The sequence below is a fragment of the Dreissena polymorpha genome, chromosome 3 (assembly GCF_020536995.1).
Source record: "Dreissena polymorpha isolate Duluth1 chromosome 3, UMN_Dpol_1.0, whole genome shotgun sequence".
In the NCBI taxonomy this organism is placed as follows: Eukaryota; Metazoa; Mollusca; class Bivalvia; order Myida; family Dreissenidae; genus Dreissena; species Dreissena polymorpha.
Window position 1 is genome coordinate 44,020,443 of NC_068357.1, and position 25,634 is coordinate 44,046,076.

General features: G+C 37.6%; 2 long non-coding RNA genes across 2 annotated transcripts; one reads left to right on the forward strand and one right to left on the reverse strand.

The window, feature by feature from the left end:
* Positions 1–4,328: 4,328 nt before the first annotated feature.
* Positions 4,329–19,945, reverse strand: LOC127873901 (uncharacterized). Its single transcript, XR_008046430.1, has 6 exons — positions 19,799–19,945; positions 18,623–18,793; positions 14,808–14,876; positions 9,491–9,539; positions 6,749–6,840; positions 4,329–6,526 (listed from the first exon to the last, which is right to left on the reverse strand). It is a non-coding gene; the product is annotated as an uncharacterized LOC127873901 (long non-coding RNA).
* Positions 19,946–20,069: 124 nt separating this feature from the next.
* LOC127873902 (uncharacterized) lies at positions 20,070–21,574 on the forward strand. Its single transcript, XR_008046431.1, has 2 exons — positions 20,070–20,292; positions 21,245–21,574. It is a non-coding gene; the product is annotated as an uncharacterized LOC127873902 (long non-coding RNA).
* The last annotated feature ends 4,060 nt before the right edge of the window (positions 21,575–25,634 follow it).

Consider the following 25,634-nt stretch of genomic DNA (forward strand, 5'->3'; position numbering starts at 1 on the left):
TAGTATAGTACAGGCTTGATACGGCATTACTTATATACGAGCATTGGGTAGTAGGATATATCCGGTATATTGCTCGCTAGTAAAGTACTGGCTTGATACGGCATTACTTATATACGAGCATGGGGTAGTAGGATATACCCGCTATATAACTCGCTAGTATAGTACTGGCTTGGTACGGCATTACTTATATACGAGCATGGGGTAGTAGTATATATCCGGTACATGACTCGCTAGTATAGTACTGGCTTGATACGGAATTACTTATATACGAGCATGGGTAGTAGGATATACCCGGTATATAACTCGCTAGTATAGTACTGGCTTGAAACGGCATTACTTATATACGAGCATGGGGTAGTAGGATATACCCGGTATATAACTCGCTAGTATAGTACTGGCTTGATACGGCATTACGTATATACGAGCATGGGGTAGTAGGATATACCCGGTATATGACTCGTTAGTATAGTACCGGCTTGATACGGCATTACTTATATACCAGCATTGGGTAGTAGGATATATCCGGTATATAGCTTGCTAGTATAGTACCGGCTGGATACGGCATTACTTATATACGAGCATGGGGTAGTAGTATATACCCGCTATGACTCTCTAGTATAGTACCGGTTTGATACGGCATTACTTATATACGAGCATGGGGTAGTAGAATATACCCGCTATATAACTCGCTAATATAGTACTGGCTTGATACGGCATTACTTATAATGAGCATGGGGTAGTAGGATATACCCGCTATATAACTCGCTAGTATAGTACCGGTTTGATACGGCATTACTTATATACCAGCATGGGGTTGTAGAATATACCCGGTATACAACTCGCTAGTATGGTACTGGCTTGATACGGCATAACTTATATAAAGGCATGGGGTATTAGGATATACCCGGTATATGACTCGCTAGTATAGTCCTGGGTTGGTACGGCATTACTTACATACGAGCATGGGGTAGTAGTATATACCCGCTATGGCTCGCTAGTATAGTACTGGCTTGATACGGCATTACTTTTATACGAGCATGGGGTAGTAGGATATACCCGGTATATGACTCGTTAGTATAGTACTGGCTTGATACGGCATTACTTATATACGAGCATGGGGTAGTAGGGTATACCCGGTATATGACTCGCTAGTATAGTACTGGCTTGAAACGGCATTACTTATATACGAGCATGGGGTAGTAGTATATACCCGCTATGACTCGCTAGTATAGTACTGGCTTGATACGGCATTACTTATACCGGGTATACGAGCATGGGGTAGTAGGATATTTCCGGTATATGACTCGCTAGTAAAGTACTGGCTTGATACGGCATTACTTATATACGAGTATGGGGTAGTAGGATATACCCGTTATATAACTCGCTAGTATAGTACCGGACTTGATACGGCATTACTTTTATACCAGCATGGGGTAGTAGGTAATACCCGGTATATAACTCGCTAGTATAGTACTGGCTTGAAACGACATTACTTATATACGAGCATGGGGTAGTAGGATATACCCGCTATATAACTCGCTAGTTTAGTACCGGCTTGATACGGCATTACTTATATAAAGGCATGGTGTAGTAGGATATACCCGGTATATGACTCGCAGGTATAGTACTGGCTTGATACGGCATTACTTATATACGAGCAAGGGGTAGTAGGATATACCCGCTATGACTCGCTAGTATAGTACTGGCTTGATACGGCATTACTAATATACGAGCATGGGGTAGTAGGATATATCCGGTATATGACTCGCTAGTTTAGTACCGGCTTGATACGGCATTACTTATATAAAGGCATGGGGTAGTAGGATATACCCGGTATATGACTCGCTAGTATAGTACTGGCTTGATACGGCATTACTTATATACGAGCATGGGGTAGTAGGATATACCCGCTATATAACTCGCTAATATAGTACTGGCTTGATACGGCATTACTAATATACGAGCATGGGGTAGTAGGATATATCCGGTATATGACTCGCTAGTATAGTACTGGCTTGATACGGCATTACTAATATACGAGCATGGGGTAGTAGGATATATCCGGTATATGACTCGCTAGTATAGTACTGGCTTGATACGGCATTACTTTTATACGAGCATGGGGTAGTAGGATATATCCGGTATATGACTCGCTAGTATAGTACTGGCTTGATACGGCATTACTTATATACGAGCATAGGGTAGTAGGGTATACCCGGTATATGACTCGCTATTATAGTACTGGCTTGATACGGCATTACTTATATACGACCATGGGGTAGTAGGATATACCCGGTATATAACTCGCTAATATAGTACTGGCTTGATACGGCATTACTTATATACGAGCATGGGGTAGTAGGATATACCCGCTATATAACTCGCTAGTATAGTACTGGCTTGAAACGGCATTACTTATATACGAGCATGGGGTAGTAGGATATACCCGGTACATAACTCGCTAGTATAGTACCGGCTTGATACGGCATTACTTATATACGAGCATGGTGTAGTAGGATATACCCGGTATATAACTCGCTAGTATAGTACTGGCTTGATACGGCATTACTTATACGAGCATGGGGTAGTTGGATATACCCGGTAAAAGACTCGTTTACCAGCATGGGGTAGTAGGATATACCCGGTACATAACTCGCTAGTATAGTACTGGCTTGATACGGCATTACTTATATACCAGCATGGGGTAGTAGGATATACCCGTTACATAACTCGCTAGTATAGTACTGGCTTGATACAGTATTACTTATATACCAGCATGGGGTAGTAGGATATACCCGCTATATTACTCGCTAGTATAGTACTGGCTTGATACGGCATTACTTATATACGAACATGGGGTAGTAGGGTATACCCGGTATATGACTCGCTAGTATAGTACTGGCTTGGTACGGCATTACTTATATATAAGCATGGGGTAGTAGTATATACCCGCTATGACTCGCTAGTATAGTACCGGCTTGATACGGCATTACTAATGTACGAGCATGGGGTAGTAGGATATATCCGGTATATGACTCGCTAGTATAGTACTGGCTCGATACGGCATTACTTATATACGAGCATGGGGTAGGAGGATATACCCGCTATATAACTCGCTAGTATAGTACTGGCTTGATACGGCATTACTTATATACGAGCATGGGTAGTAGGATATATCCGATACATGACTCGCTAGTATAGTACTGGCTTGATACGGCATTACTTATATACGAGCATGGGGTAGTAGTATATACAATGGCTGTTTGTAAAACATGCATGCCCCCCATATGGGCTGTCAGTTGTAGAGGCAGCCATTGTGTGAATACGTTTTTGTCACTGTGACCGTTGACCTAGTGACCTGAAAATCAATAGGGGTCATCTGCCAGTCATGATCAATGTTCCTATGAAGTTTCATGATCCTTAGTTTCATGATCCTAGGCCTAAGCATTCTTGAGTTACCTTCTTGAAACCATTTTATTATTTGGAATAACTGTGACCTTGACCTAGTAACCTGAAAATCAAGATGGGTCATCTGCCAGTCATGATCAATGTACCAATGAAGTTTCATGATCCTAGGCCTAAGCGTTCTCAAGTTATCATCCGGAAACCATCTGATGGACGGACCGACCGACCGACATGTGGAAAACAATATACCCCTTCTTCTTCGAAGCGGTGCATAATTAGAGAGCGGAAACCATGCTCAAAGTTTAAAACGCACTAAGTGACCCCTTGGCCTTGATTTTGACCCGGCATTACCCATATTCGAACTTGACCTAGACATCATATAGATACAACATCTGATCAAGTTTGGTGAAGATCGGGTAAAAACAACTTGAATTAGAGAGCAGGACACTTAATACGGACCGACAGACAAGACAGGCAGACGGACCGACAAACTTCGTTTGTGGGGGTATAAAAATGTATTAATAATGCTACTGGTATTTCATTTCTGCGTATTTTAGTCTTATATACAATATGTTAAGTTTCTATTAAGTGCATTATTCCAATTTACTATTCATGACACTAACTTCTACGTTATAAACAAATACTTTCAGATCATTTGCTGTTATTTGTAACTGAACGAGCAAAGAAAAAAATCTTACGTTTTGAATAACTAATAAATCCTTCCAACAATAAGCATTTTTCCTTGTGACTTGACTTTCACTGGGAATCAAACCCAGATCTCCGACTTACTTAGTAAGTCGGCATGTTTTCTTTACACCATGAAAGCGATAAGTTGAAGGAAAAAGCTAATCATTATGTACACAAAATATATTTAACGGATAAAATTTTTAGAAGTCTTTTTCCTACAAGTCTGTATTACCATTTGACCCCCATGGCATGGCCAGTTTTATGCTAACACAATTGTGTTTAGTTTTACTACATTTACACGATGCTTTGCTGAATACCAAATATCTATGCAGTCAGATTCATAGATAATTTTCCACTTTTTACATATAAGGAAAACAAGATACTACAAAGCAGGGTTAATTAAATTTGGACTTGCTCACATTTTGGCAAAATGACAATTTTCCAAAACAATCAAATTATTGAACAAGAGCCCTAAGGTGCTCAACTGTGACCAGAAGTAACTAAACTATTCTGAGAGGGTGTAGTTTAGAATAATAAATGAACTTAATGAAAAATATGTAATTTGTAGACAAATTATTATTTATAAACTTGACTTTGCTTATCATTACAGCAAATGTTTTGACAAACTTTAAACAAGATGTGTTTGTGAAACACAATGTCCCCCTATATGACGTTTGACCTTGTAGGATGACCTTGACCCTTCACCACTCAAAATGTGCAGCTCCATGAGATACATATGCATTTCAAATATAAAATTGCTAGCTTCAATATTGCAGAAGTGACATTACATGATCAATTTTGACCCATATATTTGACCTTGAAGGATGACCTTGACCTTTCACCACTAAAAATGTGCAGCTCAATGAGATACACATGCATGCCAAATATCACGTTGCTATCTTCAATATAGAAAAAGTATTCATAAAATAAGCGATTTGGGCCACATATATTCGACCACTGACCTTGAAGGATGACCTTGACCTTTCACCACTCAAAATGTGCAGATCCATGAGATACACATGCATGCCAAATATCAAGTTGCTATCTTCAATATTGCAAAAGTATAATAAAATGAGCGATTTTGGACACATATATTTGACATCTGACCTTGAAGGATGAACTTAACCTTTCACCACTCAAATTGTGCAGCTCAATGAGATACACATGCATGCCAAATATCAAGTTGCTATCTTGAATATTGAAATACTGCAAAAGTGTACATTAAATGAGCGATTTTGACCCATATATTTGTCCTTTGACCTTGAAGGATGACCTTGACCTTTCACCACTCAAAATGTGCAGCTCCATGAGATACATATGCATGCAAAATATCAAGTTCCTATCTTCAATATTGCAAAAGTTATTGCAAATGTTAAAGTTGGCGCAAACCAACCAACCAACAGACCAACCAACAGACAGGGAAAAAACAATATGTCCCCCACTACTATAGTGGGGGACATAAAAAAGGAACACAATTTTAAATGCAACTTCCAGTGTTTACAAGCTTTTTTTAATTTGACATTTTGACCCACTTTTTGACGTTATGTGATCCAGTTTCAAAGTCAGCTGAGATTACATTGGGCCAAATGCTCTGATCATCTTTCATGAAAAATGCACATAAAAAGGGCCAATTGTGTGTTAACAAGGTTCTACTCTAGCACATTAAGAAAAACTGTCATGTCCACTGGCAGCCATGTTAGTCTACAAACCGGAACCAGTTACAAACTCGACAACTGAGCTATCATTAGAATAAATATTCTGACCAAAATTTATGGAGATATGGCTAAAAATGTCACTTCTAGAGAATTTACAAGGTTTCATTATAGCCATATAAAGACAATTGCCTCGTGCTCTAGTGGATATGTTTTTTGAATAGACATAAAAATTTCGAAACTGGACTGAGCCATCATTTGAACAAATATTCGACCAAAATGCATGAAGATTGGAAAAAAAACAGTGACTTCACTAGTGTTCAAAAGGTTTCACTATAGCTATATAAGGAAAACTGCCCAGCCCTGTTACATACGGTCATTTATGAAGTTCCAAAACTGTTGTCGTACGTTAAACAGTTTTCTAGATAGTAATTTCCCACTATTTTTTCCATCAGTGCAGCTTATGATCAACAATTAACTAGTCACTTCCACTTTAAACCTGTCCACTGTAAACACAAGGTTTACTGTTTTGACCTTTTTATACTTTTTATTTCTTATTGCTTTTGAAATATCATCTTATATATAATGTTATAATGTTCGCATGTATCTCCAATTATATTCTACAACACCGGTTCAATACATTGAGCTGTACACTATAAATGTAGGGACTAAAATATGATGATAACATTTCTCATCTCTTCTTCTCCTTGTCAATCACTCAAATGGAAACACTGGCCCCTGTGGTACACATTCTTTTTGATCAGCATGTTTTGTCTGCCAAACTGAAAAAAATAATAATCACAAATAAACATTTTAAAGAGAAGTGTAATGCCCCAACACTAATCTTTAGTTTCAAAACAATTGTAATGTCCAAACAAAATTAAACTAAAATACCAAAGTGTGCAAATTCAAATGCTTTTTACTTTGAGCTAATAGAGAGAGTTATACAGACAACAAGACATTTGCACATGGTGAATACTTGTGTTATTTGGATAAGGCATTACCATGATATAGTCTGAGCAGTAGTAGGACGCAATGCATGCCTCTCCAACCGCTCAACTATTGTGACTGCTAGATGATGATTTCAGCTGAGGAGCTAAACAAAAATGAGCAAGGGCCATAGTTCTGCAAAATTTGGGCTCATACATAATTTATTCCTTTAAGATGCCAATGTTTCCAATGTTGACTAGAAATGGCGCGGCAGAGACCGACGCACATCCCCACGCCGCATGTTTGACCCAGGGGCGCCCCAGGGTTGGTAATGGGGCCATGCATAGTTGACCGTATTGTCATAAGAGAAGTTCAGTATCAATTAGAAGTGAATCGGTGTAGAAATGAAGAAATTATAGTAAAAGGCAATTTTGGGTGGGCGTGGCCTATGTGGGAGGGGCACCCCAGGGTTGGTAATGGGGCCATACATAGTTGAGATTGACCGTATTGTCATAAGAGGGGTTCAGTATTAATTTGAAGTAAATGGGTGAAGAACTTTTAAAGTTATCGAAGGATCCAGAAAAGTGTCAGACTGACAGACACAGAGCGCAAACCGTAAGTCCCTCTCCTTTTTCAAGGGTAGGAAACTAACAAGTTTTGATAATAATGTAAAAATAATGGTCAAAACAAGAAACTGATTGAAATACAAAGTTAGGTCGCCCAAAGGGTGTTCTCATTATGTTATATGCACAAACAGGGATTTCAGATATTAAAGGGATCAGGACCATGGATAATTAATAAACCCTCATGTCAATTTCATGTGAATTGCCAGCATTTAATTCTTACGTTCACCTACCATTACTAACATCAAGAGTGTCTTGGTTTGGGTAAAGCTTTCGTATATTGTTTGGAGGCATAGTGTAATAGCTGTGATATTTTAGGAATAATGAACCTAAACACAAAACTGAAGCAAATCTGCACCTTTCTAGGTATATTTTGACCTTTGACCTTGAAGGATGACCTTGACCTTTCACCACTCAAAATGTGCAGCTCCATGAGAAACACATGCATGCCAAATATGAAGTTGCTTTCTTCAATATTGCAAAAGTTATGGCAAAATATTTAAGTTGGAGCAAACAAACCAACAGACAGACCAACAGACAGGGCGAAAACAATATGTCCCCCACTATAGTTCATTCCAACGCTCACGGACACTGGAACCCCGGGGAGAGTAGGAAAGCTCCACTATATATATATTTCATATATAATAGTCGAGCTAAAAACCCTATTTTACTATGATTCAAGGGCCATAACTCAGGGGTGTCTGGGTCTATTTGGCCCATTATCTAACTTGACTTAGATGTTATTGCCTTACACATTTTCATGAAGTTTGGTGAAGATCTGATGACAATTGCTTGACTTATTGAACGGAAAATAATCCGGACGGACTGACAGACGGACTTACTAACTTACAGACGGACGGATGGACTAACAAACTAAAGGACGGAGCGATTTTAATATGCCCTCAAAATCACTGGTTCGGGGGCATAAAAACGACATTGTATAAAATGTATTGTATTTCTTAAACTGTATGAACTGTTATATCATACATGCCATACGTCCCGGATTTTCCGGGACAGTCCCGGAAATGAAAAACTTGTCCCGCTGTCCCGGAAATCTGTCAAATGTCCCCGAATTTACAAAATCCATATATACATGTACCTTATCTTAGGCTTAACTGCACCTCAAATCTGTGTATATATGCAGCGTCTCCATGACAATGCCTACCCGAATAGGCAGACTACGCTACATGTCAAAATCGATCAATTAACAGGGGTCCTGTTATCATATTGATTGTCTCACGTTCGCTGTCAAACCGAAAAGGCGGCATTGTTTTGGTTGTTAATTGACTTATATCTACATCGAAACAAGAGTGCAACTAATGTGTGACTGTACGGATTTTAAGTTGACGATCTACCGGTACTGTTTTGTTGTATTTGTTTTATGTGATTGGTTGTATGTATTGTGAATTGATTTGAGTTGACAATCTAACGGTACTGTATTGTTGTATTTTTTATTATATAAATGTGATAAATGAAAAAAGGCGTATCAACAACTACGCGTTACACACCGGTCTTAATAACAATAACGCAGTGACGTCACCATCTATGTTTAGAACGATTACACTGAAAACACATGGCCTGTATCTAGTAAAGGAACTAGTAATGTTTAATTTGACGTTAATAGATCAAGTATATTTCGGATAGGCTTTCGAACTTTTGCAATTAACGATGCGAAACAAAACAAAACGTACCAAAAATGCATATGTCTATAAATATCGCTACATTTTATACATGTCCCGGAAAATCGGCAAAAGTCCCGGTCATGTATGGTTATATGTTATTTCCATTTAACATTATCATTACATGATCTCACGCTACATTGGAAGTCTCTGAACTGTTATATACAGACAGATCAATCCCTAGTTTATCTTCCAGGGATCAGAAGATGTCTTGAAATCATTATGAACTGTTCCATCATTTAAAATACTGTATGAAATAAATGACAAAGTTATGGCCCAGACAAACTTCAGGTTTAAAACACAATAAGTGACCCCATGACCTAGTTTCTGACCGGGCATGATCCATATTCAAACTTGACCTATACATCATCTAGATACAATTTGTGACCAAGTTTGGGTGAAGATCTGATGAAATTTCGGGACAGACTGACGGACCGACAAAGTGGTTCCTATATAGCCCCCATTACCAAAAAGATAGTATTACCAGCAGTTGGTTTCAATGGAAATTTCTTACCAGACAAGAGGTTTGATGCAAATTGTTGTGAGGGGAAACTGGAAAATATCTGAAACAAAAATAAAGTCTTATATAATTTGAAGCGCTATATTGTTAAGTCAAATTTTAATATTTGATAATCATAATACTGCTAGCTGTCTGATTACAGAGTCTTCACAACATAATGCGTTAACAGTTTTCCTGCAATAAGCAAACAGGACAAAATCAACAACACGAGTATTTATAATATATTCAGAGACAAAGATGATCCATCCATGTCTTTGGAAATAAACAAAGGGCATTTAACAATTATTTTGGCCTCATTTTAGCCATGTTGATAAATATAATGGGTCATACTGCTTGGTGCGTTACAAGTGAAACACCATCAAAACCAGTGCTCCAGCTTGGCATGAATGGAAGGGCGCAGCACCCTGCCATTCAAAGATTCCAACCTGTCAACCTTGGACACCCTTCATGCCCTTTGATGAAAATGCCGAGTTGGGAATAGGGAGTTACAGTTGTAAGATCGTACGCGAATATCATTTGCCATTTAAAAGGAATCATGATGTTCAAACTTAACCTTTGACCTAGAAGTTGGCAAAGGGTTTGTTTTTAGTTGGTCGCATTTTAGAATTTACAGAGCATATTTTGCAAATCAGTGTGTGCTTAGAAGCCTTAGCTACGGAAAGAACCGCAACTCAATTTGCTTAGAACGATCACCACTGCCTGTCTGCAACAGATGACAAATGATTCTGCTCTAGCAGTGAGTGTATATACCAGCTTGTAAGACGACATTGGCCAGACTAGTGTTTATCATTAAAGTCTGTACGTATTTGTTCCATTTTTGACCTCATCCAAGATATCATTGGGACAAATGTTCGGACAAAGTTTCATGATGATCAGACAATAAATGTGGCCTCTAGAGTGTTAACAAGGTTTTACTATATAGCCATAAAAGAAAAAATGCAGAGCCCACTGGCAGCCATGTTTTTCAACCAATCAGCATCATGTTTGAACTCGTCCAAGATATTATTGGGATGAATCTTCTGACCATTTTTCATGAACATCAGAAATAAAAGTGGCCTCTAAAGTGTTAACAAGACTTTACTATAGCCATATAATGAACAAAATGCCCCGCCCCCTGGAAGTCGTGTTTTCCAAGCAAATGTACCCATTTTCAAACTCTTTCAAGATATCATTGAGACCAATCTTCTGACCAAATTTCATGAAGCTTGACAATAAATGTGGCCTCTAAAGTGTTAACAAGGTTTTACTAAAGCCCTATAAGGAAAAATGCCCCGCCCCCTGGTGGCCATGTTTTTATAGCAACCATACCCATTTTCGAACTCTTTCAAGACATCATTGGGACAAATCTTCTGACCAAGTTTCATAAAGATCAGACAATAAATGTGGCCTCTAGAATGTTAACAAGGTTTTACTATAGCCATAGAAGGAAAAATGCTCTGCCCCCTGGCAGCCATGTTTTTCAACCAATCAGCATCATTTTTAAACTCGTCCAAGATATTATTGGGATGAATCTTCTGACCATGTTTCATGAAGATCCGACAATAAATGTGGCCTCTAGGGTGTTAACAAGATTTTACTATAGCCATTTATAGCCATATTAAGGAAAAATGCCCTGCCCCTTGGCAGCCATGTTTTTCAAGCAAACATAACCATTTTCAAACTCATCCAAGATATCATTGAGACCAATCTTCTGACCAAATTTCACGAAGATTGGACAATGCGGCCTCTAGAGTGTTCACACAGTTTTACTAAAGCCATATATAACCATATATGGACCATATATAAATAACCATATAATGAAAAATGCCCCGCCCCCTGGTGGCCATGTTTTTAAAGCAACCAAAACCATTTTCAAACTCATCCAAGATATCATTGGAAAAATGTTCTGACCAAGTTTCATGAAAATCTGACAATAAATGTGGCCTCTAGAGTGATAACAAGGTTTACTATAGCCATATAAGGAAAATGCCCCACCTCATAAATGCCATGTTTTTCAACCAACCGGCGTCATTTTAAAACTTGTCAAAGATATTATTGGGTTGAATCTTAAGTAATATGCATATAATAATGGAAAAAGGGCCATTATTCTTACAAAATGCTTGATACAGTTGTCTGCTCTTCTTTATAGATTGGGGTCATGTTGGTAAATAAGTTTGCAAAATATGAAAGCAATATGTCAAGGGACGTTAAAAATATTTTAGGTGGTACGCCAACTTTAACATAGATTTATCAATAATATGAATATTCAAAATGGTAAAGGAGCCATAATTATTACAAAATGCTTGATAGAGTTGTCTGCTCTTGTTTATAGGTTGGGGTCATGTTGGTAAAGAAAAATGCAAAATATGAAAGCAATATGTCAAGGGACATTGAAAATATTTGGGGTAGTAAACAAACTTAAACATTTGCTGCATTTTCTAAGTGGAATAGGGGCCATAATCAGTTTTCGAAATTAGCACACGCCCGATCGCCCGTGGCGAGTAAAATTACTGCCGGGCACATACAAAAATTCAAGTTTGTGGCCCGCCGGGCATGTAAATTATTGAAGCCAATTGACAGTTTATAAAAAAAAATCGTAAGCGGTTCTTGATATTTGCAGATCTCTTGATCAATTTTGCGAACAAACACCTTTCCGTAAGTTGTAAAACAATGAAATTCGATTGGTTTAACAACACGCACCTGCTTGCACACGTCATCATTATTGTTTTTGACCGATGCAGTTCGGTCACATTCCGTTCTTATCGACGGTTTCTCTAGACATTAATCGAGAAGATACTTTTTGAATCAATCAAGTAATACACTTCCGTTTTTGTCAATGTAAACAAATGTCATTGTCGACATAGAGGCAGTATCTTAGGTATGTTGATGGGGCTAAGCCCGATAAAGCACTTCCAAAATAGAAAATTGACAATGATTTAGAGAAAAAGGAAGCCAAGAAATGGTATGAGGACACCAGAGAACGCTCTTTTCAAGAGCACTGGTGTAACGATCGACCGTCTTAATTCTAGTGATTGATTAGATGTAATTGTATTCACTACTATTGAAACAAATGTTCTGCTTTACTATGTGTAGCATGTAAGTGTTAAAATGTTGTGATTTGTTATAATTTTGGTTAAAAAAGTTTGGGCATGTAAAAAATATGTTGGGCATGTACAAATTCTTAAGTAACTGGCCCGACTGGCATGTAACTTTTCAAAGCTAATTTCGAAGACTGCATAATTATTACAAAATGCTTGATAGAGTTGTCTGCTCTTGTTTATAGGTTGGGGTCATGTTTGTTAAGAAGTATGCAAAATATGAAAGAAATATGCCAAGGGACATTGAAAATATTTGGGGTAGTACGCAAACTTTTAACATTTGCATGCTCACACTAACGCCAATGCTAAGGCTAACGCAAACGCCGGGTGAGTAGAATTGCTCCACTATATAGATTTCATATATAATAGTCGAGCTAAAAAGGGTCTTTCTGTAAATCTTTAAGAGAACAAATTAAAAACTCAACAGGCCTTTTTTATTATTAAATATGCTTGTTTCCATATATAATTTAAGGCCCTAAAATCATTCAGGATATAACTTTGAACATTTTTTACAGAAATAAAATGATCTTAAAGTTCTCTGCAATGCAAAGTAATTTTTACACACTAGATATTTAAAAAAAAAAAATTGTTAACTTGTCCATGCTATTCGGGCCGGCTGTGCTCTGCCTATGGAAAATCTTGATTATATATATTATATATATATACCTGTTGTGACCCTTGAGATCCTTATGAAATGTTCATAATTCACTAATAACTGTATGTAAAAACAAGAGCACCGCCTTGCGGGTGCAGACCGCTCATCTATTTTCTTTTTTAAAGGTGAAGGGACTCTCATTTTCAATCACAAAGGAGGGAGGGGTGGAGTGAAGAGCGGTGCATTGTGTGGGGGTGTGGACATTTATTTTTTCTTCCAAAAATGCGAAAAAAAGGAGAAAAAAAATCGGGGGGGGGGGGGGGGGTGGGTGGGGTGGGGGGGGGATTCTTGGGTGCGATGGTTGGACGGTATTTCAAACATAAAATAATAAAAATAAATATTTGTGTTTTTTAAACCGTTTCATAAAAAAAATAATGGGGGGGGGGGGGGTGAGGTGGGGGGGGGGTATAGTGTGAGGGTGTGGTGGTAATTTGTGAGATGATCTTAAAAAAAAAAAAAATAATAATAAGGGGGGGGGGATTAGGGTGGGGGGAGGGGGGGTGGGGGGGGGGGGGGATTCTTGGGTGCGATGGTTGGACGGTATTTCAAACATAAAATAATCAAAATAAATAGTTTTGTTTTATAACCGTTTAAAAAAAAATTGGGGAGGGGGTGGGTGGGGGTATAGTGTGAGGGTGTGGTGGTCATTTGTGAGATGATCTTAAAAAAAAAAAAAAAAAATAAGGGGGGGGGGGGGTTGGGGGGGGGGGGGCACGGGCGATGGTTTGGGTGGAGTCTATTGTGGTATGTCAGGTAAGAGTAGTTTCAATCTATCAATCAAATCTAATCATAAATAAAGAAGTTATGGCAATTTTAGAGAAATTTAATAATTTGACCTTGAGAGTCAAGGTCATTCAAAGGTCAAGGTAAAATTCAACTTGCCAGGTACAGTAACCTCATGATAGCATGAAAGTATTTGAAGTTTGAAAGCAATAGCCTTGATACTTAAGAAGTAAAGTGGATCGAAACACAAAATTTAACCATATATTCAAAGTTACTAAGTCAAAAAAGGGCCATAATTCCATAAAAATGACATCCAGTTATGCAACTTGTCCTTTTACTGTACCCTTATGATAGTTTGCGAGTGTTCCAAGTATGAAAGCAATATCTATGATACTTTAGGGGTAAAGTGGACCAAAACACAAAACTTAACCAAACTTTCAATTTTCTAAGTATAAAGGGCCCATAATTCCGTCCAAATGCCAGTCAGAGTTACATAACTTTGCCTGCACAGTCCCCTTACGGTAGTTAGTAAGTGCTGCAAGTATGAAAGCAATAGCTTTGATACTTAAGGAATAAAATGGACCTTAACACAAAACTTAACCAAAATTTTCAATTTTCTAAGTATAAAAAGGGCACATAATTCAGTCAAAATGCACGCCAGAGTTATCTAACTTTGCCTGCCCAGTCCCCTCATGATAGTAAGTAAGTGTACCAAGTTTGAATGCAATAGCATTGATACTTTCTGAGAAAAGTGGACCTAAACACAAAACTTAACCGGACGCCGACGCCGACGCCAAGGTGATGACAATAGCTCATAATTTTTTTCAAAAAATAGATGAGCTAAAAATAGTATTACCAGATAATCGGGTTCAAAAGTTATTTCTTTCAAGACAGGATGGTTGGTGGGAAATGTCTTCCGACGAAACTGAAAAACATCTAAAACAAAAATAAAGTGACTTCTTGTATAATTTGAAGCACTATTCATTTTAATACAATTTTGTTTTGACAGCCATAGTTCTGCTGAGCCTAAAAATTAAAAGTAGGTCAACAAAACACAAAATGAAATCCAATGATTGCATCACCAAATCTTCTACATATCCAATTAATAAAATTAATGTTTATATATAGACGGTTTTGATACATGGCACAACATCAGGGGTGTCAAATGTCCCAAATTTGAAATCCTAATGATAAAGTCTGGAGTCTGAGCCTGTAGGTCCCTTACAGGTAGAGCCCCCCAAACTGAAAGCCATAGTTCATTGTTCTTTTTATAGTCTTAGTTGCTATTTCTGGTGAGTAAAATGCAAACTATTATAAGCCAGACCACCAGTAACACTCGATGTGTAATTGTCATTTTATATAAATGTTATAAAGAACATCGATAACAAGGGCTGTTTGTAAAACATGCATGCCCCCCATATGGGCTGTCCGTTGTAGTGGCAGCCATTATGTGAATACGTTTTTTGTCACTGTGACCTTGACCTTTGACCTAGTGACCTGAAAATCAATATGGGTCATCTGCATGTCATGATAAATGTACCCATGAAGTTTCATGATCCTAGGCGTAAGCGTTCTTGAGTTATCATCGGAAACCATTAAACTATTTCGGGTCACCGTGAATTTGACCTTTGACATAGTTACCTCAAAATTAATACGGGTCATCTGCGAGTCATGATCAATCTACCTATGAAGTTTCATGATCCTAGGCGTATGCGTTTTTGAGTTATCAACCGGACCCCATTCTACTATTTCGGGTCACCGTGACCTTGACCTAGTGACCTCAAAATCAATAGGGGTCGTCTGCAAGTCATGATCAATCTACCTATGAAGTTTCATGATCCTTGGCATATGCGTTCTTGAGTTATCATCCAGAAACCATTTTACTATTTCGGGTCCCCATGACCTAGAGCTTTGACCTAGTGACCTCTAAATGAATAGGGATCATCTGCGAGTCATGATCTATCTTCCTATGAAGTTTCATGATCCTAGGCCTAAGCGTTCTTGAGTTATCATCCGGAAACCACCTGGTGGACGGACCGACAGACCGACCAACCCACATGTGCAAAGCAATATACCCCCTCTTCTTCGAAGTGGGGCATAATAAATGTTAATCCACTAACCATACAGTAAAACAACTGTCCAAAAATATATCCAGATATGTCTTTTGCAAATGAAATAATATATGCACTTAGTTTGACAGCAGAAAAAGGAAATTAAATGATGGGGACATATGCTACATTTTGTAGTATGTAAGATTTCTGGAAAGTAGCCAAGAGGTTAGGTCAGTTACCTTTTATGTCCTTGTCAGCGGATAACCAATCAGAAAATAGTAAAACAAGGGACAAAATTGTCATAAAACCAGGTTTTCAATGTAGAAAAAAGTCTGATAGAGGGAGACAACTCAAACTGAACTGTTTATAATTAACCCCCTTTGTTTCAAAATAAATATATTTTTAGTTGTGGCGACCTTGACCTTGGAGATATTGACGTAATTCTAAAGTGCGATACAACGTCCCACGATGGTGAACAAATATGCAAAATCATTTTTAAGTCTCACAATGAATGACATAGTTTTGGCCCGGACAAGCTCTTTTATGGCCATTTTTGACCTTTGAACTCAAAGTGTGACCTTGATCTTGGATATATTGACGGTATTCTTTTGAGCGACACACCGTCTAATGATGGTGAACAAATGTGCCAAATGATTTTAAATTCTCACCAAGAACCACAACGTTATGGCACGGACAAGCTTGTTCCGTCCGCCCGCCAGCCGGCATTTGCCAAATTGAATAACCCGTTTTTTTCTTTGGAAAACCTTGTTAAAAAGACCAGGAAAAATCCATACTAAGCGCACATGCCCGGCATGCCAATGAAGCAATTACAATATTTGTTCACACCCCCTTAAAACAAATCATCAGATTTACACTGATCTAAAATTCAATCCTGAATAGCTCAAATCGGGATTTCCAAATAATCCGGACAATTAACACCCTTGCAACATGCATGGGTTGCTAAGTTACTAAATGTCCTACATATAACAAATTCAGAATTTGTGTTCCATCCCACTCACATAAATAGCAATTGCAAGATGTCCATTACAAACCTGTTTGTTATCATTCTGACCTTTTTGTACTTCTATAGTTTTTCAAATTTTAATGTGATTAAAGTGCAAACACCTGATTATAGAAGGTATACCTAAGATCATATTGCTTGCCATGAGTAATAATCCAACAGATTGGCTTTGTTTGTATGCCAATAGATAGAGCTTGCACATTCTTTTTCAATATGTGGTTATGGACAACTGTAAACATTACTTCATGTATTTTAAGGGGCCTTTGCATGTTTTGGTAAATTGACAAAATAAAACAAGAGCAGCTGTCACCATAGGATGACTTATGCCCCCTATAAATGCTTGATAGAAGTTATGAGCTTTTTTCGAAACCTAAACACAGATTTCGAAACCTAAACGCGGACCCTAAGTTCAAGGTCACAGGGGTCAAAATTTGTGTGCGTATGGAAAGGCCTTGTCCATATACACATGCATACCAAATATGAAGGTCATATCACAAGGGACATAGAAGTTATGAGCATTTTTCAATATCTAAACGCAGATTTCGAAACCTAAACGCGGACCCTAACTTCAAGGTCAAGGTCACAGGGGTAAAATTTTTTGTGCGTATGGAAAGGCCTTGTTCATATACACATGCATACCAAATATGAAGGTTATATCTCAAAACATAGAAGTTATGAGCATTTTTCAATATCTAAACGCAGATTTCGAAACCTAAACGCGGACCCTAACTTCAAGGTCAAGGTCACAGGGGTAAAATTTTGTGTGCGTATGGAAAGGCCTTGTCCATATACACATGCATACCAAATATGAAGGTTATATCTCAAGGGACATAGAAGTTATGAGCATTTTTCAAAACCTAAACGCAGATTTTGAAACCTAAACACGGACCTTAAGTTCAAGGTAACAGGGGTAAAAATTTGTGTTCGTATGGAAAGGCCTTGTCCATATGCACATGCATACCAAATATGAAGGTTATATCTCAAGGGAAATAGAAGTTATGAGCATTTTTCGAAACCTAAACGCAAAGTGTGACAGAAATACGGACCAACAGACGGACAGTCTGATAACTATATGCCCCCTTTTCTTTGAAAGGGGGCATAAAAATTGTTTCAGACTTGCACATTTTTGTTGCAGTTATGATATTTGTGAGAAAACAGTTATACTTAACATTAACAACCTGAAATTGATAAATCGTTGCAAAGCAAAACAATTGAATAATTTGGAGTTCTGTTGTCGTTTTTAGTGACACTACGAGCTTTGCTTATAGAAACTAAAAGTATAAAATATTGTATGAGCATGGATGGCCGTCTTAGCGTTAGACTTTTACTCCAGAGGTAAGTGGTTCGAGCCCAGATGAGGATTACTTTTTCTTTTAATTTGTTCTTGTTTTTTAATTGAGCTTTTTAGATTTAATGTTTATATTTATAAATATAACGCATTTAATGACAAACTTCAATACATGCCATAATCTGTTATAAGGTCCATTAAATACCAAGATGAGTATCAAGGAACCTGAGTGAAACATTTTATCTTATTTCGGATATATACAGGACTGCTTATTGGAAACAAAAAGTTTGCTCGATTCTTGAATGACTTACAAAAATGTTAATCAAATCAAGTAGGTTCGTTTATTCTTCGTCTGTTGTCCCATCTCGCCAACAGTCAACCAGCTCCCTCCAGGCTTGTCAGTTCCAGGCGAGTCTCTCTAGCTGCCCCCATTTTGGCCCATCTGCTTAGAATCTGCATCCAGGTCACGGCGCCAGGTGTTACTGTATTTGAAATAAAGTAGGTTGGATGCCATTAAATGTGACTTTAAACACCATAATGAGAGACAAAATAACAGGTCTATTTCCCTTCAATTAATAACAAGCAAATTCATTGAATTGATATCCCCCGCTAATTAGCTTCTGGACACAAAAGTGTTATATTTGACACTCAGGTAAAAAAGCATTTTTTTAGGTTCGAAAGGCCATAACTCGGAAAGACAGGCGGACAAGGCCAAAACAATATCCCTCCGCCTATTGCAGGGTGATAATAACATGAATGTAAATTAAAGCCAGCACATATATGAATTAACTGCCTAGATGGGTGTATTAAATATAATTTAGGGCTGTACAATACTTACTGATATGTGAGCATATATTTACTTTTAGTAAATATAAATAAATGTAACAGTAATACTTACACACTTGTGACTGTGAGTTTATACATGTAACTAAACCTCCTTTATAATTTTATAACAGTGTTTTATTCCTGCCATAGTATTAAGAAGTCACTTGCTCAATAACACATTTAAGCATGAGCTGTTTTTTTTAATCTGCATACATAAGAAAACATCGAAAAAAAACACAAGAGGAGCATGTATCCGAAAGTAAATTACGTCCGAAATCGGGCAAGTTAAGCATGCGCGAAATTCACAAAAACATCGATTAAATATGGTTTAACAGAATCATATGTAAAACTTGAATGATAAATTAAACATTATCCAACAAAAGCATGCAGCTATAACCAAAAACCAACAGCAAAAATCAGCAATATAGCGATGTTGTTGAATAACTCAGCGAAGGCTAGCAAGAAGAGAATTTTCCAGGGGAAACAACTAAAAAAGTAATGCGAACGGATTTAAATGGCTCATGCACGAAAGTTTATAATATAGCAACAACACATGATTTAGCTATAGAATTAGAATGCGAAAGATTTTTTTTAACTATTACTCGAAGATTCCTTAACTAAATAAAATATCAATAAAAGTTTAAACTTTGAGTTTGACCTACTTAGCAATCAATGGTCAAAACAACCTCGAAATAGCTTTTTCTTCATGTCAACAATACAATTGTTGAGTTAATGTTGACGTAATACTAATAATGGTAATACTATCCATATTCTCTACCTAGAATACTCATCATATTAAAATATCCAATATTTCTTTTCACGCTAACAATTCAACATGGCTTACAATCGGTTTTGCTCGGGCATGCGCATTGCAAGCCTATTTGGTTTGGTCCCGCCTTTTTCTCCATATATGGTCATTTGAGCTTGTGGACGGCCGTGGACCATCCACCTACAGCTAGGCATAAATGGGTTAACTTTTTTTGTTGACATGAAATTGGAATTATTTCTTGGTAGTACACCTGATACCCATGGATCGAAGGGTGTACCGCGTTGTCAGAACAGTGCAGTACTTCTAAATGTGTAGCAACCTCGGCGCAGAGATTTGACTGGAACCAGCATAGCTGGATCAAATCCCTGATGGTAGCCGAGCAACGTGGTACAATAATTTTCCCGTTGTCATTTTTTATTTATTTATTTAGGTAATTTATTTTTTATTATGAACCTAAACTTATACACTATTTTCAAATAATAAAAGAAAATTATAATACTTTTTATAATATACACTTAATTTACAAACAAAAAAATCCTACCAAATGTGGTAGATTTTTTTTGTGATATAAGAGATTCTATATGAGAGCATGGAACGACAACTCTGTGTGGAGATCGTGTGCGTAGATCCTCAATGGAGTGTTTATCCTACGCATTATGCGCCTCGTTCTGTGAAAACTTGGCTCGAACATGACCGAAAATCAGTGACGACACTTTCCACGTAAACTGGAATTTCGTTTAAAAGAGACTTACTTTACACGAAAAATTCCATAAAAGAGGAAAGTGTCGTGCGTGATGAGTCTGTGCGGACTGCACATGTTAATCAGGGACGACACTTAACGCACATGAATCAAACCCATTTCTTTCAGAACGATGTTCAATAAAAATTCAAAAGCTGATAACTTGATAATTCTCAGCGGACAAAGCTGTTACACGTGTCGGATGCCTTTAAAACACATTTGGATTACGAACTATCGTAACCTTTAATTGCGTTTTCACATTTTATATAACCTAATAAAAAGCAGCGTCAATTTATGTTAAGTAACACCCCTTATACTAACATCGCTTCGTAAACGTGGGCATTTAATGCACGTGCGTAAAACTTCGTCCCAGATTAGCCTGTGTAGTCCGCACAGGCTAATCTGGAACGACACTTTCTGCTTTAATATTTTTCGTTCAGAGAAAGTCCTCTGAGCAAAATCCAGTTTGGGGGAACAGTGTCGTCCCTGATTATCCTGTGCTAACTACACGGGCTAATCTGGGACGACACTTTACGCACATGCATTAAACCCTTTTTTTTCAGAGCGATGGTCATTTGTAAAGCGTACGTTTATTTCCAGTTCACTTCAAGAACTGCTCCACAAACGATCTGATGGGATTAAATGGCAGCACCACGTACTGTCAGACCAACCTCTGTAACGATGCCGTAACCATGGGGACGCCGTCAGTTACGCTTCTGTGTGGCTATGTCGTGTTGAGGGCGAGTATTCGATTGAACAAATAGGACTTCCACGTTTGCATCAAAACAAATAATTTGGCGATAACTTCTTTACACGTCAAGTATGTGTTATACTGATAATAAATGTCTGTTTCAAATACCGTAACTTATTTGTATTGACATATTGTATGAAATGTAGAATAACAAACCATTAATAAAGTTTATTTTATGAGTCAAGTATATCTACTACCCAGGCCTTGCATTTACATATGAAACCTAGGAATCTGAACTTCGGATTTTGTTAAGTTAAGCTAAGTTTGAAGCTTTTCCTAAGACATGAATTTTTCTGAATTGAAAGTATTATTTCAAGGTTTGTTAGGGTCCGTTCTATATCAGTAAGAGCTGAATGTATTTTCAGTTAAATAAATGCATATATCAATATATTCGCCATTAACGTTTTTTCTTTCGTTATGTTCAGCCTTACAAGATGGAACCTCCATCACTGTTATTTGTAAGTTACATGAAGATTGGGCATCAGGTGTGACTTCTACAGTGTTCACAAGGTTTTTCTTTTTTTTTGACCTAGTGACCTAGTTTTTGAACCAGCATGACCCAGTTTCGAACTCAGTCGAGGAATCAATCGGACAAATGTTCTGACCAAGTTTCATGAAGATCTGATAATAAATGTGGCCTCTAGAGTGTTCACAAGGCAAAATGTTGACGACGGACGACGGACAAAAGGCGATCACAAAAGCTCACCATGAACACGTTGTGCTCAGGTGAGCTAAAAAATGCCACGCCCCCTTGGCGGCCATGTTTTTCCACCAACCGGAACCATTTTTAAACTCATCCAAGATATCATTGGGACAAATCATCTGACTAAGTTTCATGATGATCGGACAATAAATGTGGCCTTTATAGTGTTAACAAGGTTTTACAAAAGCATGATATATCGCCATATTAGGAAAAATGCCCCGCCCCCTGGTGGTAATGTTTTTTAAGCAACCGAAACCATTTTCGAACTCATCCAAGATATCATAAGGACAAATCTTCTGACCAAGTTTCATGAAGATCAGAAAATAAATGTGGCCTCTAGAGTGTTAACAAGGTTTTACTATAGCCATATAAGGAAAAATGCCCCGCCCCCTGACGGCCATGTTTTTCAACCAACCGGCATCATTTTTTAACTTGTCCAAGATATTATTGGGATGAATCTTCTGACCAATTTACATGAAGATCGGACAATAAATGTGGCCTCTAGATCAGTGTTAACAAGATTTTACTATTATATATAGCCATGTACGGAAAAATGACCCGCCCCTTGGCAGCCATGTTTTTCAAGCAAACGTAACCATTTTCGAACTCATCCAAGATATCATTGAGACCAATCTTCTGACCATATTTCATGAAGATTGGACAATAAATGTGGCCTGTAGAGTGTTCAAAAGGTTTTACTATAGCCATATATCGCCATATCAGGAAAAATGCCCCGCCCCTTGGCAGCCATGTTTTTCAAGCAAACGTAACCATTTTCGAACCCATCCAAGATATTATACAGACCAATCTTCTCACCAAATTTCATGAAGATTGGACAATAAATGTGGCCTCTAGAGTGTTAACAAGGTTTTACTATAGCCATATAAGGAAAACTGCCCCGCCCCCTGGCGGCCATGTTTTTTCACCGACCTGGACCATTTTCGAATTCGTCCGAGATATCAATGAAACCAATGTTTTGACCAACTTTCATGATGATTGAGCAAAAATTGTGACTTCTAGAGTGTCCACAAGGTTTCTCTATAGCCATATAAGGAATACTGCCCCCCCCCCCTGGCGGCCATGTTTTTCAACGGACAGGAACCATTTTTGAACTCAACCAACATATCATTTAGACAAACATTTTGACAAAGTTACATGAAGAATGGGCATTAAATGTGACTTCTACAGTGTTCACACGGTTTTTCTTTTTTTTGACCTAGTGACCTAGTTTTTGACCCAGCATGACCCAGTTTCGAACTCAGTCGAGGTATCAATGGGACAAATCTTCTGACCAAATATCATGAAGATTAGACAATAAATGTGGCCTCTAGAGTGTTCACAAGGCAAAATGTTGACGACGGACGACGCACGACGGACGACGCACGACGGACGACGGACAAAAGGCGATCACAAAAGCTCACCATGAGCACATTGTGCTCAGGTGAGCTAATTAAACGTATGAAAAAACATTCTTACCGTGCTTGTTGTTGCATTATGCATCAAAACTAACTGTCCAGCGCCGTTTGAAACCTTTGTTTACATACATTTCAACTAACCGACATTTTAAACACACGAGTGATTTCATTGGTCCAATGCGAAGGTGTGTCTTTACAACTGAAGATTTCATACATTAATTCTGTCTGATCGGTGTCAAGTAGGTTACGCGAGTTGTGTATCGTGTTATTTCTTAAAATTTGACCCAGCATTTGTAGAAATATAACAAGATATATACATTTCTAGAAAAGAAATTCATTTCTGCGTTTAATAAGACCAAGATCGTGAAAATCGCTGGACAATTGATGAAGTTATGGCTGTTCAAAGCGATGCATCCCGATTTCGGGTAATTTTGAGTTCGATACCTTGTTATATATATATTTGAAAGTGATTTTTTTTCCAAAAAAGTTTATTGTTCGTTATAATATGATTATTTATCATTCAAAATGATGTTTTCACTTATTAATATCATAGCCACACGCTAACCACCTGTGAGAGTAACCAGTGCGGACTACACATATAGGATCTGGCACGAGTTGTCATATCATTGTGATATCATATTTTATTAAACGAGTTCAGGAATTTTGTTAGTAAGCGAGCCTTTGGCGAGCTTACTACCGAATTTCCTGGACGAGTTTAATAAAATATGGTATGATATGACAACGAGTGTCAGATCTTTTTTATCACATGCTTTTAAATGAGCAAAATAAATAGATCTAAATATTTACGCAAACATAATGATAAATCCCGAATGTTTTTTACATTTCGTGTCGTCAGTTTACGTTGCAACGTCATTTCAGCAAAATAACAAAATGCGATTGGTCAAAACGAAAACTAAGCCAATGAAAAAGCTTAAAAAGTATATTACATATGTGTAAGATAAAAATGTAGCACACGCCATACCCTGTTTCCCATGTAATATAACCATTACATATATTTTTTTCTTACACATGTATAATATACTTTTTAAGCGTTTTCAACTTTTCATTGGCTTAGTTTTCGTTTATTGACCAATCGCATTTTGTTATTTTGCTGAAATGACGTTGCAACGTCAATTCTAACACGGCACGCGACTTGTTTTCTATAGACAAAGAAGGAAATCAAGAGTGGGTTATTCTGCAATAATTTATGGACGGAGCTTAATGTTTCGAAAATAGTTCGGAATAAATAAAGAAAATATTGCAGTAAAATGCACGTGCTAAATCCCGCTCTAAAAGGAATGTAATAAATGTAGCATGTATAAAAATGTAATGAAACAACATAAACTGTATATTTGGTGATAAGTGGCATAACCACGCCTGCAAACAATGTTGATTGTTAAGAAACGTAATTAAGAAAACATTTTTATCATACCACCGCATTGATATCTGCCTGATATAGCGTTGCCTGGAGGATGGTCATATTACTCGGAATAAATTATAAAGTAATCAGTTTTAGTAAAATCGTATCAAATTCAACAAAACAAACAATTTGATACCAAGATGTAATATATTTTAAACACCAAATGCAACACAAACAGCAAAAATCAGTTTTTTTTACAAGTATTAAGCGCGCGTGCTAATGACGTCATTATGAACACGTCAAACGACAATATAAAGAAGTGAAACTCCAGCTGCTGGAGCAGTATTGAATTCTTATTATATACGATTAGTTGGTCCTTTATTTATGGCAAGTGACCGATTGCCAAAACAGTACAAAACGGCACAAAACAGCACAAAACAGCACAAAACAGCACAAAACAGCTCAATACAAAACAACATAAACACATATAAGAATAAAGCTGGGGTCACCGCCTTGGAACGGTCAATGCAAAGCATTGGGGGTTTAAAGCGGTTTTAGAGCGCTCAACCTCACACTTGGCCCAGCAATATTCACGATACATTTAAAGGGATCTTTTCACGCTTTGGTAAATTGACAAAATTGAAAAAAGTTGTTTCAGATTCGCAAATTTTCGTTTTAGTTATGATATTTGTGAGGAAACAGTAATACTGAACATTTACCATGGTCTAATATAGCCATTATATGCATCTTTTGACGATTTT